We start from the raw sequence: 14,489 nt of genomic DNA on the forward strand, positions 1-14,489 counted from the left end.
ACCGTGAAGAGCATGTCACCCTCGCATTCTCTCAGGCCAGAAATACAGGAAGTTATGGGGGGAGAACTGAAGATAATTCAGAGCAGTCTTCGTGGAGGGAGAATTCCAGCTTACTCTCATGAGTAGACCTTCAGCTGGAACTCAACACCCTCTTTCGAAAAGGTTTCAGATGCAAGCTGGTTGGCTGGAACATGTGGGAAATCCCAGAAATGTCATTCTTATGGGTGCTTCCTAGAAGTTGTATCAAATACAGTTGTCCCAATGTTGTCAAATATCAAAAACGGAAAAAAGCTCATTCTACTTAGTCTCTTATTCCGACTTTACCAAAATATCATACATACCGTTATTTCCACATTTCTGACCATTCAAATCACAAGCACTGATGAAGTGTGTACTATATGCATTTGCTAACTGTGATGGACGTTCGGGTGGAGAGGGATCTAATGCCCCACTCCCTTTTCCAACATTAAAACCATTGCGCTCTTCCTCGCTTCTCTGATCTGGCTCCTTCCATCACTCTTCCCCTCCTTACTGCTTGTTAACTCTTATGTCTTTTAAAACCTCCGCTTGAGGGGCACCTAGGTGCCTCAGTGGGTGAAACAACCAACTCTTGATTCCAGCTCAGGTCATGACCTCAGGGTTATGGGATCAAGCCCAGCATCGGGCTCTGTGTTCAGTGTGGAGTCTGCTTGAGGATTCTCTCTCTCCCTCTCCCTTTGTCCCTTCCCCTGTTTGCACTCTCTCTCTCTCTAAAATAAATAAATAAATCTTAAAAAAATAAATAAAACCTCTACTGGAATTTCATCTTCTCCGACATGTTTATCCAAATTCAGCCAAACTGACTTAGCCCCCATCCATGTTTCCAGAGACAAATGCCCATGTTGCGTATTACGACATTTTTAATACTGTATTATACTAATTTGTCTCTATGCACTACCTCCATTAGGTGGTTAGATCATGTCTGGGTTGTCTCTGAAACCATCTCCAATGCGAGGTCTCATGAAAAATTTGATGACCGTTTGTCTTTGAGGAGCTTACTGTCTAGAAGAGAACATATTTAAGATAACCAAAAATCATAGGAGGCAATAATTAATATTTTAATTCATTCAACACATTCTTATTAATTGCCTCTTTTGGCCTAGGGATAGAAGTGAATGCAACAGATCTGGGAAATTCTGCCTTCATAGAATTTAAAGTCTGGGCTTAGAGATAGCTATTAAGCATTAAATTATACAGATGATTTGTGAGTAGTGCAACAGTAAAGAAGTACAAGGTGCCAGGAGAATGAAGACTGGGCATAGGGAACACCACGTTCAAATGCCCTGAGGTGATACAAGCTTGGTGTTTGGAGAAACTTACGGGAGACTGATGTCCTTGATGTGGGAATGGAAGGAAGAGATTGGCAAGAGATTAGTTTGTGGAACTGGGCAGGGGCTGGATCATGTAGGGGCCTTTCAGTCATGCAAAAATGTCTGGAATTTATTTTTAAATCACTAGAAAATTACTCAAGGGTATCATATGCTTCATGATCCCATGCAACATGATAAAAAAATTTTTTAAGGAAAAGATTTTTCCAGCTGCATGTTGAATATTGCATGCGTAGAGATAAGTTAGCTATGTGAACAGTGACGGTAACCTATGACGGTGTGATGTCAGTCGTAATGGAGACCAGTGGATGACCCTGGTGGACATCTAGGAGCAAGATTTCACAATACGGAGAGATCAGTTGGGTCTACATATATGCACTTGTGTGTGTGTGTGTTGTGGGGGTGGGTACATGTTGTTGGCTAAGTGGTGGAAGCATGAGGAAGAAGAAAACGTCAAAGATGACTCCCAGGTCTCTTAACTAGCAACTCTGTGAATGACAGCATGTTTTTAAACGCCTATGTGGAAAAATTTAAGAAATGGAGGGCTGCCAGCCTCAACCTCCCCTATCAACCTTTTCAATCTGAAATTCCTATACAGTATTCAGGTGTCTCCTATAAAAAAGCAAGAGACCCTGGTGATGGTGGTGATAGCGAATTTTTAAAAACAGGGTCAGTAGGGACTGTTGGGACACCAACTTCTAGCAAGGAATGAGCCTTAAGTGCATGCGAGTTGTTGGGGGAGAGGCTCTTGGAGTAGGTATTGAGAGGGGGTATGGAGGCCTGGGGAAAAAGGCCCAAGGCGGGTCTTTTTGGCTGGCATGTGTAATAATTTTGCTGAAGAGTGGGGTGGCCCTAAAAAGGGTGTATCTTACTGTCTCCAGAGAAATGGACTCAGCCACTGTGTAATAGCAATTCAAATCCATTCTCCTGTGCTCTCAGCTGAGCTCTTCCCCATCATGACAATCTTTCCAAACTTAAAGAGTCTCTTTGGGCTTCACTGTCCCTGTTATCCAATTTCCTGCAACTTCCCCTGAAATATCTAATTCCTATGCCCATAGTGTATTGTCTGTGACTCAGCCCTTCTTGCTAATTAACGTAATACATTTAAAAAAGTGTTTCAAAAAGTTTTAGCTTTCTGCCACCCCCGCCCTCCATCCCACACGTTGAACTAAATATAAACCCGCTCATCTAAGACCGGTGAATCCCTCTATAAAATGCACAAGATGGCAGTAGAGGAACTCCTTCCGGGCAGTTGGGAGCGCTACGCAAGGGGAATGCATATGAAAAACGGTCAACTTCTAGCTCCCTACTGTTACCTGAATTAAAGGCAGAGAGACTATAAAAGAGAAAAAGTAGCACAGTTAGCTAAATGCTGCTTCATCAATTCTGTCTGCTTGGTATTCATATCACACAGGGAAAAGGTTTTCCAAGTTCACTTGTCTCTTGTTTAATGAAGTAAATGCATTTCTGTTTTCTTTTTAAGCCATAAAATTAATTTTCATTAAATAAACCCTATTCTTTCCTTACTGAATTTCATTACTACATTGGGGAGATAGTCCTTTAGAAAAAAACTGTTCATGAATATTATTAAATCATAGGAATGCAGCAAATCTTTTGAAATAGCCCATTTAAAGGAAAATAATAATCTGCCAAAAACCACGGACAATAATATAAAAAGTACTTACAAATATTTCCAAAATATCAATAACATTGGGCTATATTCCAAGTAAGTAAGAAAAAAAAATTAAGAAAGAAAATACAGTACAATGCCAGGTTCTTTAGAGGAAATGATCAAACTTACATGGCTATTCACTTCTTAAATCTTTAGTAGAAGTTTGGTTTAATTTTTCCACAGCCTTGAACTGCCTTATCCCTTTTTAAACTGTATATTAAATTTAATTCATTAAAAAAATTTTTTTCAGTATATGAACTTAGGCTCTTTCCAACTATTAGCTCATGATGGCTCTTCAATGTCCAAAGTAAGGTTGTATTTATTCACTGTATGGTACATGTTTCTCACTGGGTGAGGACATTTTTCCTAATATTTGCATAATGTGGCACAGTACACAGAAAGCTTTTTGTCACATGTGTTATCACATTTAATCTTAAAATAATATGTTTTATAGGGATTATTAATACCCCCAATTTACAGATGAGAAGAACAAAGGACATCATAGAGGCTATGTAACTTGTCCAAGGTCGCCTACATTTTAAGTGACAGAACTTTGACATGAACCTAAGTTTTTTGATTCAAAATAATGGGATCTTTCCACTACCACTCACACAATCTCAAACAATTAGCATACTCAAAAAAATAATGTTCATTTACCAAACCAAACCAAACCAAACCAAAACACATACAGAGACAAAAAAACAATGGCACACTGTAGGTGGCCCATTGGAGATAGATAGGGAACAAACTGCAGAAGGCTTTATAAAGCAAGGAAGAGGGACTTTATTTTAAGGGCAATGGGAAGCCACTGAAGGGTTTTAAGACAAGGCATAACACGATTTGCATTTAATAAAAGACAACTCCAGGTACAGTGCAAGAAGGAGTTTAGAGGCAGCAAGACTGGCCTTGGGGAGGTGGGTGAGGCAGCTTGGCCAGCAGTTCTGGAGAAAGAAGTGGTTTTGGGTGGTGGCCATGGGCATCATGAAAAATGGGCAGATATGAAAGACATACAGGAGTTAGGAAGAATGGCCTTGATGGTTGACTATAGACTGGGGATAAAGGAAAGGAGAGCGTCAAGGATAAATTTTAGGATAAGCACCTGGGTGGTTAGAGATGGTATTTACTGAAACAGAAAATACTGGAAGAACATCTGAATTTTCCCTGAAATGTTATTTGACTAACATCTAATTAATTAATAAAAATTCTTGTTAAGAGAATTTCTTTTATAGTTTAAATTGCAGATCAGAAAGGCTTGTACTTCTTTGCCTGAAAAATTCTTCCTCTTGTCTATCCCCATTCTACAAACCAACCCTAATCCGTCTCCTTCAAGAAACCCTGTTCAGTTTTCCCAGCTGGAAATCTGTCCTTTGTTGTCCCATGGCATCGTGTCTGAACCCCTGGCTTAGCTACTGCCACACTCTGCCTTTACTTTGGTGTTTGTAACTATTGACTTAACCAGACTATAATTCTCTTGCATAGCATTGGAATAAATAGACAGAATAAATACTTGAATTAATAGATTTAAAGTTCCACTTTTCATCCATTTTGCAGTAAGTAAAATGGTCTGCTGACTTAGAAAGGGGAAATTCAACATTATAAACAAGAAAGTTAAGCCAAAATGGGGGGAAGGAGGGGATTAGGAGACCCTTGAAGCTCTAATCTAAAAGAATTTAAGTTCTAGCTACAGACACTTTATAGACCAGTTTAAAGACATCCCATGTGATCTCAGAACTATGAGTGACAGTCTTTTAGAAATCATAGAGCATGCCAGTAGCCCCATATTAATATAAATGGGATAAGGCTAAAATTTTAATGAGAAAAGGAATGTTAGGCTCCAGAAATAAGAAGTCACTAATTTTTATTTAAATCACAGAACAATAAATTCATTTCCCATTTATTTATTCTATAAAAATCTACTGACTACTGAGGATATAAAGATGAAAAAGAAGGAAGACACAATCTCTGAAGGAGAACCAGAGGCTTGAAAAAATAAATGTAATATGATGTAGCCTGTATTCTAACAGACGTATGCCCACTCTGCTATAGTAAAACCAATGAAAGAAGAACTAATTCTGTCCGAGCCTGTGGTCAGGGATAGCCATAGACAGGAAGTGACATTTGAGTTGCCCTTCAAGTAATGACTAGGAATTCCCCAGTAGTCAAATTAGAAGGAACCTCACAGGTATGCAGAAATGCATAAGCAAATTATGCGAGAATTGCAATGCCTGTCTGAGTAGGTGGAACAGAGCATGTGTGGGAGAAAATGACATGGGGTAAACCCAGAAAGGTGGGCTAGAACTGAGAGAGAGAGGGCCTGGCCTAGGAGCCACAGTAAGACACTGCAGCTTAATCATGCAGAAAATTTTAGAGCTCACTTAAAAAGCACCTGGTTTACAAAGGTACAGAAAAAAAAAAAAAAAAGCAGCGATGAGAAAGAATATAGTGATGTGGGTGAGAACCCACAGTATCTGGCACAGAGGTATGTCCAATAAATACCGAATGAATAAACGTAGGTTCCTAAAGAAGTTTTTCAAGAATAAGATTTATAATCTTGATGATAGAAAATACATGAAAAACAATAGCTTTTCTTTATACCAGAAGTGAACAACTGAAAACTATATGGAAATGATGTCCTTCACAATAGCAACAAAGCATAAACTTATAAGAAAGGAATGAGAACCTACAGTAATAAACAAAATAGTAAGAAGTGATAGAGAAGATCACTTAAATATTTAGAAAAACATGCTGTGTCACTGGATGAAAATATTTGGTATTTAAAAGAGATCAAATGCTTACAATTTGTTTAGTGTTTTAATGTTATTTTAGTGAAAATCACAATGACATTTTTTTCCACGCAGAAAAGGTAAAGAGTTTACACTTCTTCTGGAGGAGGATTAAAATGATGATATACAGTCAATTTCATACACAACAACAACAGCAGCAACAAAAATCACTAATGAGGAAGTCATCTCTTTCTTGACATCAAAAGATGCTACAAAGCTACAAAAATAGAAAGTGTGGTACCAGAACAAAATCGGACACAGAGATCACTGGAAAGTCGTAAAGAAGGAAGAAATAAACTTACATAAATAAGAAGTCATGGAAAATTAGAATGAAGTTGAAAATACAAGTGAAATGAAAGTAAATTAGAAGCGAAATGATTTATTTAAATCACTGTGGCAAACTTTGTTAGCCACAATAGAAGATTATTTACCCAAGCATCTAAATAGAAAAATTCATAAAATAGACATCTTAAATGTGATTACTGGTTTTAAGATAATTCCATTGTTCTTATTGAAGAAAGGCTTGAATTAAGAATTATGGAGTTGAAAAAAAACTGGTTGATGATTTTACAGAATGTACAATTTGTGATGGTTCTTGGTAGCTACCCATTTTAGCAACTATCTTAATTTATTGAAATTCAATCATGTAAATACTTACAAGCAACATACCAATTTTAAAAGTATGCATCCTTCTGGGTATTATTAATTCAGAAGAACGACTTGACTTCATGAATATATCTTGTTCTGCTCTATTTGGAGCAAATGAGATCCACACTGGACTTCATAAAGATATTGCAATAAAAGGGCAGAGAATGTCAGATGTATAAAAAGGAAGATCCAACTTTACACTATTTATAGGGAAGCATATTTTAAATGTAAAGTATGTAGGTATAAGGATTATCTATAAGGATTACACATAAGGATTATATATAAAGTATAAAGTATAGAAGCAAAAGGATTGAAAAAATATACCGTGAAAATACTAATATAAAGAAACTGGAGTGGCTATATTAACATCACACAAAATAGACTTCAAAAAAAGGAATATAACCAGAGATAATAAAGGCAGACAATAGAGAAAATCAATATAACTGATACACCTGTAGCTAGTCTGGTCAAGAATAAAAGAGGAAAGTCATAAATTATCAATGTAAGAAACAAAAGAGGAGCTTTCACTATAGATCCTACAGACATTAATATAATAAGAAGAAAATAGTTTAAGTAAAGTTTTGACAATAAATTTGACAACTTAGGTGAAATGGACAATTCCTTAAAAGACACAAATTACTGAAATAGACTCAAGAAGAAGTTGAAAACCTCAGCAGCTTTTATATCTATTTTAAAAATTGAATTTATACTTAAAAATCTTCCCACAAACAAATGCCCAGCCAACATAGCTTCACTGGTCAATTCTGCCACATATTTAAGGGATGAAAATTACCAGTGCTATGTGAATTCTTTCAGACAAAAAATAGAAATAGTTCATAACTCATTTTTATGAGGCCAGGATAGAAGGATACCATGTTTATGGATCAGAAGCCTCAACATTGTGAAAATAAGAGTTCTTCCCAAATTAACCTATAGATTTCATTTAATCCCAATAAAAATTAGAGCTGGCTGCTTTTTTGGGAGGGGGGTAAAAACTGAAGAATTTATACCAAGAATTATATGGAAATACAGAGAATCCAGAGTATTACCTTTTTTTTTTTTTCTTCAAGAGAGAGAGAGCGTGGGTGCAAGTGGGGCAGAGGGGGAGAGGGAGAGAGAATCTCAAGCAGGCTCCATGCCCAGCACAGAGCCTGATATAGAGCTCAGTCTCACAACCCTGAGATCACAACCTGGGCCCAAGCTAAGATTTGGGTGTTTAACCAACCCAGGAACCACCAGGACCTAGAATATGTAAAGCAATTTTAACCAAGAGGAGCAAAGTTGGAGGACTTCCAACTTACTGAAGCTACAGTAAACAAGACAGTGTAGATTTGTCTAAGGAGAGAGGTATAGGTCAAAGTAATAGAATAGTGAGTTAAGAAATACACCCAGACATATGGCCAGTTGATTTTCTATAAAAGTGCTGTAGTAATTCCATGAGGGAAAGCCTGGCCATATTGCTGGAACAACTGTTTATCTTCATTAAAGAATGAACCTTGACTCATCTCATTTTGTTCACGTAAGTTAACTCAAAATGCATCACAGAGGTACCTATAAAAACTAAAGCTATAGAGCTTAGAGCAAGCAGGCATTCACAATGCTGGCATAGAGAGATTTCTTAGACAGGACACGATCCAAATAAGTTCTCAATGGGAGCAATGGGAATCTGGACTTTACAACAATGAAAAACTTCCGTTATTGGAAATCCATCTTTAAGAAAATGAACAAGTAAGTCACAGACTAGGAGAAAATACTGGCGATATATCTGACAAAGGGTTGTACACAGAATATGTAAAGAAGTCTTATATCATAAAGAGAGCAAGAAAAAATCAGTAAAATCTGTAAAAAGAGGCAAAAGAGAACAGAGGCTTCATAAAATAATGGATATAAATGGTCATTAGGCCCATGGAGAGGGAGTCAGCACTGTTCGTCATCGGGGAGATGGGAATTAAACATACAGTCTGATGTCACCACACATACTCGCCTCCTAAGACTGAGAAGACTAACCATAGCAAATGTGAGTACATGTGCAGGATCACTGGAACTTTCATCCTTTGCTGGCTGGAATGTTAAAAGTTACAACCAGCTTGGAAAACAGTTTGGCAGTTTCTTACAAAGTTAAATGTATGCTTATCAAATGACTCATCGTTTCCATTTCAGGCATTGATCCAATAAAAATAAAAACAGATGTTAACAGAAAGACTCGTACACATACTTCCCTGATAGCTCCTTTCATAATAACCCCAAACTAAAACAACTCCAATGTGGTCAAATGGATGCATTTTGACACATTTGCATGTGATACTGCTCAGCACCAACATGGATGAATCTCAAAAATCTGATGCTAGACACAAAACAGTGCGTCCTACATAATTCCATATGATCAATAACAACAGAAAGCAGATAAAAGTTTTTCCTGGGGATGAATGGAGATTTTTCAGCAAAGAGATGTACGAGAGGTTTTCTGGTGATGCAAATATTCGATCTTCATTGGATACATTGATGTATGTGTTTTTCAAAACACATCAAATTATGCCCTCCAATTTGGTGCATTTTACTGCATGAAAACTGTTATATTGATGAAGTTTTTTTTTTTTAGGTAAATGCATCTATACAAGTGGGGAACATCTTTGGCACAACTTCGAGAGATAAAGCGTTATTCTGACTTTATATATAAAATCATTTAAATAAATAAGAAAAACGTTAAGAGGCAAGAGGTAAGTGGTAAAAGGTCATGTAGAAGAAAGGAATTCACAGAGGATGGAACACGAATGAGTAGCAAGTTTACAAAAATATCCAAGTTGTTTAATAATCAAATGAGTGCAAATTAAAGTGATTAAAAATATTTTTGCCTTTTAAATTGCTAATAGTGCTAGAAAAAGTTTGGTGTTGGTTCTCTGTTGGCAAGACAGTGAATGAGTAGAACTACATTAAAGGAAATACATACTATGAAACTTAAGATTTTTCATACTTATGCTCCATTAATTCAAATTTTAGGACTCCATGCAAAGGAAACTCTCAAAAATACTATAGATAAAGCTTTTAGTAAAATAAGTTGACTCCAGACATACAAATGGTTAACAGACACATGAAAAAATGCTCAATATCACTCGACATCAGGGAAATACAAATCAAAACCGCAATGAGATGCCAACTCACACAGTCAGAATTGCTAAAATTAACAAGTCAGGAAACAATAGACATTGGCGAGGATGTAGAGAAAGGGGAACCCTCCTACGCTGTTGGTGGGAATGCAAGCTGGTGCAGCCACTCTGGCAAACAGCATGGAGGATTCTCAAAAAATTTAAAAAAGAGAAAGGGAACACTGACTAGGTCCTGAGAGGCAAGATGGCGGAGGAATAGTGGACTGAAATGACATCAGACCCCGGAGTTCAGCTAGATGGGTATCAAACCATTCTGAACACCTACAAACTCAACAGGAGATAGAAGAGAAGAGCAGCAATTCTAGGAACAGAAAATCGACCACTACTGAAAGGTAGGACGTGCAGAGAAGTGAATCCAAAGTGACAGGAAGAGAGACTGCAGGGGAAAGGGGGTGGCTGCTGGCACGTGGCACAGCAGCCAAGCACAAAATCAGAACTTTTAGAAGTTGGCTCCACTGAGGGACATCACTCTAGAGGCTAAGCAGGGGTGGTGCCCTTGCGGGGACAGTGTGGCTCAGGTCCTGCAGGGTCACAGAAAGACCAGGGGTGTCTGAATGTGGCCGAGCTGCCAGGTATTGGTGCTGGGAAGCTGGCTGCAGACAGAGCTGAGGAGGGGGCTCTCAGCTTGGGGTTACCTTAAACCATGATCCAAGGCACAGTTGGACCACTGTTCTTCAAGCAGGGACCCCACAAGTGCCAGATCTGGGGAGACTTACTTTCCTCCTCCAGGAGGAGGAGCACAGCAGGAATCTGCTGGGCTTGGAGACTCCAAATGGGGTGGTGCGCCAGAGATGGAAACTCTTGGTCACAGGCCGGGTGAGCTCAGAGTGCGGCTGGAGACCAGGGAGACAGGAGGGATTGACTGCTTTTCTCTGAGGGCGCACCAAGGAGTGGGGTCCTGAGCTCTCAGCTCCTCCTGGCCAGAGACTGGGAGGCCGCCATTTTCATTCCCGTCCTCCAGAGCTCTATGGAAAGCATTAAGGGAACAAAAGCTACCAAGAGCAGACTGAGCAGATTACTTAGTCCGGTCCCTGGCAAGGGTGGTGTAATTCCACCTCGGGCAAAAAGACACTTGAGAGTCACTGCAACAGGCCCCTCCTGCAGATCAGCAAGAACATCCAGCCAAGACCAAGCTCACCAATCAAGGAGAACAGAGGAGCTCCAGAGTTTGGGGAAAGCAACACATAGAATTCATGTCTTTTTCCCCATGATCCTTTAGTCTTGCAAAGTTAAATTTTTTTTAATTTTATTTTTTTCTTATTCTATTTTTTTAACTTTTCATCTTTCCTCTTTTAATGTTTTTTAAACTAGTTTATCATAACAATACCTTTCTATAAAAATCTTTTTAGACCTTCATTGTTATAGTCCTATTTTATATCTTCATTGTAGTTAAACTTATTTTTTGTAAACATAAAGATTTTATTTTTCTAAAAAATTTTGGGATACAATTTCTTCTAATAGATCAAAATATACCCTAATCTAGCACATGGCTTTGTTCTAGTCTCCAGCCTGAGCATATTCCCTCCTCTTTTTTTTTCTTTTTCCAACCAACTTATCTTATCAATTACTTTTTTAGAATTTTTAAAAAATTTTCATCTATACAATCCTATTCCATCCGTTCATCATGTTTATTCTTATTTTTGTATTTTGTATATATATAAATTTTTCTTTCTTTAAAACATTGGGAGGTAGTTTCTTCTAAGAGACCAAAATACACCCAAAATCAAGTGGGTGGCTCTGTCCTATTCACCAATCTAATATATATATTATATATTATATATGCATATTATATAGAATATATATATAATTATATATCTTTATTTATTTATTTAAATTTTTAAAAATTTCTTTTTTCCCCTGTTCTTCTCCCCCCTGTTTTGGATCTCTTCTGATTTGGTTAGCGTACATTTTTCTGAGGTCTTTGCCACCCTTTTAGTATTTTATTCTTTCGTTTATATATTCTTATCTGGTTAAAATGACAAGGCAGAAAACTCACAAAAGAAGAACAAGAGGCGGTACCGGCAACTAGGGACCTAATCAATACGGACATTGGTAGTATGTCAGAACTATAGTTCAGAACGACAATTCTCAAGGTGCTAGCTGGGCTCAAAAAAGGCATGGAAGATATTAGAGAAATGCTCTCTGGAGAAATACAATCCCTTTCTGGAGAAATAGAAGAACTAAAATTTAACCAAGTTGAAATAAAAAAAGCTATTAATGGGGTGCAATTTAAAAAATGGAGGCTCTTACTGCTAGGATAAATGAGGCAGAAGAAAGAATTAGTGATATAGAAGAGCAAATGATGGAGAATAAAGAAGCTGAGCAAAAGAGAGATAAACAACTACTGGACCACAAGGGAAGACTTCGAGAGATAAGTGATACCATAAGACAAAACAATATTAGAATAATTGGGAGTCCAGAAGAAGAAGAGAGAGAGGGGGGCAGAAGGTATACTGGAGCGAATTATAGTAGAGAATCTCCTTAATATGGCAAAGGGAACAAGCATCAAAATCCAGGAGGCACAGAGAATCCCCTCAGAATCAATAAAAATAGGTCCACACCACATCATCTAATAGTAAGACTTACAAGTCTTAGTGACAAAGAGAAAATCCTAAAAGCGGCTCAGGACAAGAAGTCTGTAACATACAATGGTAGAAATATTAGATTGGCAGCAGACTTATCCACAGAGACCTGGCAGGCCAGAAAGACCTGGCATGATATATTCAGAGCACTAAATGAGAAAAATATGCAGCCAAGAATACTATATCCAGCCAGGCTATCATTGAAAATAGAAGAAAAGATGAAAAGCTTCCAGGACAAACAAAAACTAAAAGAATTTGCAAACACTTAACCAGCCCAATAGGAAATATTGAAAGGGGTCCTCTAAGCAAAGAGAGAGCCTAAAAAGTAACAGACCAGAAAGGAACGGAGACAATATACAGTAACAGTCACTTTATAGGCAATACAATGGCACTAAAGTCATATCCTTCAATAGCTACTCTGAATGTAAATGGGCTAAATGCCCCAATAAAAAGACACAGGGTATACAGAATGGATAAAAAACCAAAACCCATCAATATGCTGTCTACAAGAAACTCATTTTGGACCTAAAGATACCTCCATATTTTAAGTGAGGGGGTAGAAAACAATTTACCATGCTAATGGACATCAAAAGAAAGCTGGGGTGGCAATCCTTATACCAGATAAATTAGATTTGAAGTAAAAAACTATTACAAGAGATGAGGAAGGACACTATATCATACTTAAAGGACCTATCCAACAAGAAGATCTAACAATTTTAAATATCTATGCCCCTAACATGGGAGCAGCCAACTATATAAACCAATTAATAACAAAATCAAAGAAATACACATTGACAATAATACAATAGTAGGGGACTCTAACATCCCCCTCACTGAAATGGACAGATCATCTAAGCAAAAGATCAACAAGGAAATAAAGGCTTTAAATGTCACACTGGACCAGACGGACATCATAGATCTATCCAGAACATTCCATCCCAAAGCAACAGAATACACATTCTTCTTTAGTGCCCATGGAACATTCTTCAGAATAGATCACATCCCAGATCATAAATCAGGTCTCAACTGGTACCAAAAGACTGGAATCATTCCCTGCGTATTTTCAGACCACAATGTTTTGAAACTGGAACTCAGCCACAAGAGGAAAGTTGGAAAGAACACAAATACATGGTGGCTAAAGAGCATCCTACTAAAGAATGAATGGGTCAACCAGAAAATTAAAGAAGAATTTTTAAAAAATCATGGAAACAAATGAAAAATGGAAACACAACTGTTCAAAATCTTTGGGACACAGCAAAGGTGGCCCTGAGAAGAAACTATATAGTGATAGAAGCCTTTCTCAAGAAACAAGAAAGGTCTCAAATACACAACCTAACACTACACCTAAAGAAGCTGGAGAAGAAAAGCATATAAAGCCTAAACCCAGCAGGAGAAGAGAAATAATAAAGATCAGAGCAGAAATCAATGAAATAGAAACAAACAAACAAACAAACAAACAAACAAAAAAACCCCAGTAGAACAAACCCATGAAACTAGGAGCTGGTTCTCTGAATGAATCCATAAGATTGATAAACCCATGGCCAGACTTAACAAAAAGAAAAGAGAAAGGACCCAAATTAATAAAATTATGAATTAAAGAGGAGAGATCACAACCAACACCAAAGAAAGACAAACAGTTATAAGAACATATTATGAGCAACTATACGCCACCAAATTTGACAATTTGGAAGAAATGGATGCATTCCTAGAGATGTATAAACTACCAAAACTGAACCAGAAAGAGATAGAAAACCTGAAAAGACCCATAACCAGTAAGGCGATTGAAGCAGCCATCAGAAATCTCCCAACAAACAAGAGCCCAGGGCCAGACAGCTTCCCAGGGGAATTCTACCAAACATTTAAGAAGAATTAATACCTATTCTCCAGAAACTGTTCCAAAAAATAGAAATGGAAAGAAAACTTCCAAACTCATTTTAGGAGGCCAGCATTACCTTGATCCCAAAACCAAAGACCCCACCAAAAAGAATTACAGACCAATATCCTTGATGAACACAGATGCGAAAATTCTCTCCAAAACACTAGCCAATAGGATCCAACAGTACATTAAAAGGATTATTCACCATGGTCAAGTGGGATTTATTCTTGGACTGCAAGTTTGGTTCAACATCTGCAAATCAATCAATGTGATACAATACGTTAATAAAAGAAAGACTAAGAACCATATGATACTCTCAATAGATGCTTAAAAAGCATTTGACAAAGTACAGCATCCTTTCTTGATCAAAACTCTTCACAGACCTGTACCCCTAGGG

The sequence above is a fragment of the Martes martes genome (genome assembly GCF_963455335.1).
Source record: "Martes martes genome assembly, chromosome: 10".
Classification (NCBI taxonomy): Eukaryota; Metazoa; Chordata; class Mammalia; order Carnivora; family Mustelidae; genus Martes; species Martes martes.